This window comes from Hyperoodon ampullatus, assembly GCF_949752795.1.
Source record: "Hyperoodon ampullatus genome assembly, chromosome: 4".
Classification (NCBI taxonomy): Eukaryota; Metazoa; Chordata; class Mammalia; order Artiodactyla; family Ziphiidae; genus Hyperoodon; species Hyperoodon ampullatus.
This window is the reverse complement of record NC_136917.1, coordinates 50,314,400-50,319,986: the sequence shown is the minus strand read 5'-3', so window position 1 is coordinate 50,319,986 and position 5,587 is coordinate 50,314,400. Positions and strand designations below refer to the sequence as shown.

General features: G+C 39.7%; 1 pseudogene across 1 annotated transcript; it reads left to right on the top strand.

The window, feature by feature from the left end:
• Positions 1-2,415: 2,415 nt before the first annotated feature.
• On the top strand, positions 2,416-3,829 carry LOC307051206 (mortality factor 4-like protein 2; annotated as a pseudogene). The gene is made up of 2 exons: positions 2,416-2,420; positions 2,970-3,829. The product of its transcript is annotated as a mortality factor 4-like protein 2 (transcript).
• Positions 3,830-5,587: the final 1,758 nt, after the last annotated feature.

Sequence of the window (5,587 nt, the reverse complement as noted above, 5' to 3'; positions counted from 1 at the left end):
CATGAAAAGATGCTTAACATCACTAATCATTAGAGAACTGCAAATCAAAACCACAATGAGGTATCACCTCACACCAGTCAGAAAGGCCATTATCAAAAAATCTATGAACAATATATGCTGGAGAGGGTGTGGATAAAAGGGAACCCTCTTGCACTGTTGGTGGAAATGTAAATTGATACAGCCACTATGGAGAACAGCATGGGGGTTCATTAAAAAACTAAAAATAGAACTATCATATAAACCAGCAACCCCACTACTGCACATATACCCTGAGAAAACCATAATTCAAAAAGAGTCATGTACCACAATGTTCACTGCAGCACTATTTACAATAGCCAGGACATGGAAGCAACCTAAATGTCCATCGACAGATGAATGGATAAAGAAGATGTGGCACATATATACAATGGAATATTACTCAGCCATATAAAGGAGCGAAATTGAGTTATTTATAATGAAGTGGATGGACCTAGAGTCTACCATATAGAGTGAAGCAAGTCAGAAAGAGAAAAACAAATGCCGTATGCTAACGCATATATATGGAATCTAAAAAAATGGTATTCATGAACCTAGTGGCAGGGCAGGAATATGGATGCAGACATAGAGAATGGACTTGAGGACATGCAGGGGGAAGGGGAAGCTGGGACTAAGTGAGAGAATAGCATGGACATATATACACTACCAAATGTAAAACAGATAGCTAGTGGGAAGCTGCTGCACAGCACAAGGAGATCAGCTCCGTGCTTTGTGACGACATAGAGGGGTGGGATAGGGAGGTTGGGAGGGAGGCTTAAGAGGGAGGGCACATGGGGATATATGTGTACGTATAGCTGATTCACTTTGTTGTACAGCAGAAATTAACACAACATTGTAAAGCCATTATACTCCAATAAAGATGTAAAAAAAAAAAAAAAAAAAAAACCCTAGAAAAGAACTAGAGTTCTGAATGTTGCTTATGGAGAGCTCTGGAAACTACTGGATCATTACCAGTTGCCAGACTCCTAGGCACTTCTTTCCTGGGACGTGAGGCATTTAACACTCAAAATAGGCTCTGAGGTTAAAACAGCTAAGGTCAGGCCCAGCCAAGTCCTTCGTGACTCATCCAGCAACAATTTGGCTTTGGGGTTTCAATCTCCCTGCTCCCAGTTCCTGAATCACATTCCTCATGCGGGAGACCCCAGCCTGAGGCCCCACCTCTGTAACTGGCCCAGCATCCAGACCCTCTGGCTCTTTACAGTTCCAGGTTGTGCTCCTTGCTTCTCTCCTCCTCTCTGCTTTACCTCTCCTAGAAATGAAGCCCAGTGGCAGACACCCCAAAATAGTGGCAGACTTCTGCTGTGGTACTCACCTCCCTGGTCCCCCTGTCTCTATTTAGACTGCCTGTCCGGGCTCCAGGTATCTCCTGTTTATCTCTGAGGCCCACAGATTGCCTGAACTACCATCTGCTTGCTGCCACACCCTTTAGATATGAACATGTCCTCCCTGTCAGACTGAAATTATTTGATACAATGGTTAAGATGGTGATCATTTTGCAAAATCGCATATACAAATATCAAATCATTATGTTGTACATATGAAGCTAATATTATATGCCCATTATATCTCAGTTTTTAAGAAAATACAGATAAATGAAAAAAAAAAAAACCTAAGGAAACAAAAGAAAAAGATGCAGGGCATTGGAGATAGAGAACTTTGGAGTCAAATCTAGATTTGCTACTTCTGAGTAACCTTGAGTTAGTGATTTAACCTCTGAGTTTCAGTTCTTGCATTTCAAAATGGGGGCAACAGCAGTTCCTTACAGACTGGTATAAACCAATGTACATACAGTACATAATATTGTGCCTGGGACATGATTAGCATAAATAAATAAATGAATGAGTTAAAAAATAATAACAACAGAAACATGTGGTTGTCCTAAATTTGTCCCCTAAGCACAATGGGTGGTTCTATTTCAGGTTCTGGCCCCTCACTGTCTTCTCCCCAGCCCCACCGTATCACCCCTGCCTGACCACATCCTAAGAGTCAGCATTACGAACCTCCTGTTAGAGCAGAGCGTCACTGTTACAGCCACAGAAGTCAGCCAAGTAGCTCTGATTGCAGTGAAATAAAAACACACAGTCTTCCATCAGGGACTTTAAAAAAACCTTTTTAAAACTGGTCCTCATATTTGGTTTAAAAAAAAAAAAGAAAAAAAAGAAAACCACATCTTTTGGTTTTGAGCCCCAAGAGCAGGGGTTTGGGTCCTGTTCATCCTTGTGTCTAAAATGGATATTTGTCTATTTGTTTCTCCACTACCTGAAAAATAGTACGCAGTGCCTGACAAACATCATATATGTCATTTTTAACCTGTCATGAAAGAAAATGTTAGAACAAACTTCGGGTGAATATAATCAAGGCCACATACTCAACATCCTAATGGCGTTAGGGGTCCCACACTAAACTCTGCCGGAAAATAACAAAAGAAACCAATATTAGTAAAGGGCAGAGAACAGGAGAACTAAATTCCTCCACAGACAGAGAAACGTTTCTAGAGTCTGTGGCTGCATAACTGTCTTTGCTGGAGGAGGGGAAGGCTGGTTGAATTAGGTGGGAGCTGGCAGCAGGAGTAGCAGTAAAGAATGGGAATTAGGGGCATCTCGTGGCAACCTCAAAAGGTATAATCCTCACCCAGAGAACTTTCTGGAAAATTAACTGAGTGTGTACTTGCCTGAAGAGCACTCTGCTTGGAGATCAGGACAAAATGGCTACCATCAGAAAAGCTAAGTAAGCTGTATAGTGGGGATCAGAAGATCTGATCCTGATTGCATCACATCCCTGATTACTACAGAGTCTTGGGCTGTGTTTCTCACCTCATCTCTCCAGACCGTCCCAGAAGATCTGTAAGTTTCCATCTGGGAAAACGTTAGGAGTTCTTGGAAGGGAAAGAAGGAAGAGGATTACTGGTTGGAATAAACACAGTGTTGAGTGAGTTCCAGAAAGCAGGGTTCTCAAACTCGTGGACAACAAACTGCAGAAGAAGACAACTTCAAAAAACCAACTAGAAGCAACATGCAGAGAAGTAAGATGAAGGGGGCCTCCTCAAGAAAAAAAGACAGCTGGTCCCCAGCAGAAATCTGGAATCAGCACTCCCAGGTAGATGGCGGGGAGCGCTCTGCAGAGAACCCCCTTCAGGGTCCGTGAGGAAGACAAGAAAGGACAGAGGACCCCTGGGGACAGAGGTGGTGGCAGCATCAGTGAAGCACCTCAGCCACCTCAGAAGAAAATGGCCCGGGCAGACCCCACTGTTCAAAGTAAGGAGCCATTTAAGAATAGAACGGAAGTTAAAGCGAGGATTCCAGAAGAATTAAAACCATGGCTTGTTGAGGACTGGGACTTAGTTACCAGGCAGAAGCAGCTGTTTCAACTCCCTGCTGATAAAAATGTAGATGCCATTCTGGAAGAGTACGCAAATTGTAAGAAATCACAGGGAAATGTTGATAATAAGGAGTATGCAGTTAATGAAGTTGTGGCAGGAACAAAAGAGTATTTCAATGTGATGCTGGGCACTCAGCTACTCCACAGATTTGAGAGGCCCCAGGATGTTGAAATCCTCTTGGCTCACCCTGTTGTGCCGATGTCCCAGGTTTATGGGGCACCACAGCTATTGAGATTATTTGTAAGAACTGGAGCAGTGTTGGCATACCCACCCCTTGATGAGAAGAGCCTTGCATTATTGTTGGGCTATCTTCATGATTTCCTAAAATATCTGGTGGCAAAGAATGCTGCGTCTCTGTTTACTGCCAGTGATTATAAAGTGGCTTCTGCTGAGTACCACCGCAAAGCCCTCTGAGTGTCTACTGTCCACTCACTGTTAAGTCTGGTATCTGTAAACACTCTTTTTGTTCTTAGTCTTTTTCTTATGTAATTGGTGCCCTTTAAGACTGTTCCTGTATAACAGGGTTTATGTTTCAGTTTGTTTTCTGTTTTGTTCTAAACAGAAAATAAAAGGAGTGAAAGCTCCTGTTCTCATTTCAAAGTTGCTACTAGTGTATGCAGTAATTACGACAAAGAAGAAACATTCACTAGAACATTTTATTGCCTAGTTGACAACACTGCTTGAATGCTGGTGGTTCTATCCCTTTGACACTACACAATTTTCTAATATGTGTTAATGCTACATGAAAAGATGCCCTGATTCTTAGTACCAAAGGTTCAACTTAATGTATATACCTGAAAACCCATGCATCTGTGCTCTTTTTTCATGGTGCTTGAAGTAAAACAGCCCATCCTCTGTAAGTCTTTGTTGTTTCTTAGGCATTCTATCTCTGCTCAAATTGTTGAAGGATGGTGGGTTTTTTTCATGGTTTTTGTATTTGAGTCTAATGCACATGATAGAGGCAATGCATTACTGTATAGCCACGGTTTTCCTGAGAAGTTGATATTTTAGGAATTGTATTTCAGATCTTAAATAAACTTTGTTTCTAAATTTCAAAGCAAGTAAAAAAAAAAGAATGGAAATTAGGAAAGAGGCATATAAAAGACTTATTTTATAGGATTTCATATAAGATATAAAAGATTTCAAAAATACAGCTTGTGCTATTTCTTATACTGTGTGATAGATATATGAGCATTTGTGTTGTGGTTGTTAATATTTTTATTCTTTAAACTGTATCTGTGTATTACATACACTTGCATGTATGATATATGACAAAAGAGAGAAAAGACAAGGAGGAAAAAGAGAAAAAAAAGTAGATGCTCTCAGGTATAAACTGGCTCTGAATTTGAGATTTGCTAAGTGAAAAGGATCAACATGTTTACCTTTAATGCATTCCTTCTTCTCCAATATCTACATGCCTCTTTGACACTTTTTTTCTCAAGGACAGAGACTGACTCCTCTCCAAAAACAGTCCTAAATAGACTAGGAAACTAACCCAAGGCAGAGGCCCACTTTATAGAGAAAGTGATGCAGGCTGCAGTAGTGCATTATGTTACTCAATGGCCTGAATATTTCTGCTTTCTCTGTGAAAATTCCCACGAGAAGCAAAGCAAAGACTCAAGGGCATCTTGTGACAGAAAATGTTGGTCAAAAAAAGGACCTCAAATATTGATCCAGTGATTCAGAGATTTCTGGGTATCACAGACCAGTTAAATTTCTTTTTTCATAATTATCTATCGCAAATTAAAGTAAAAAGTACAATATAAATCCAAGACAAAAAAAATCACCCACTATCTTTAGGAAGCCTATCAGTTTATCACTTATCTGTATATAGATAGAGTTTCCTATATGGGCAGTAGTATCATAAATACAATTTTGTGTTCCATTTGTTTAATGTTATACCATAAGAATATTTTTGATTTTTCTTGTTTCTTTTTTTTCCCCCCCATCTTCCTAAAATGACCAGTATAAACAGTAACCTTAAAAAAATTTAACTGGGAAAAAAATAGGAAAACTAATGTAGGGTTGCCAATTCTGTTCTATAGAGACATTGGTAAAAATTATAATCCACTTTCATAATTGTTTCATAATATATATTTCATAATATGAAATATAATAAGTTGTAATTTTGCACTATTTTTATTACTAAATGGTTCTTATTTTTTCTCATGT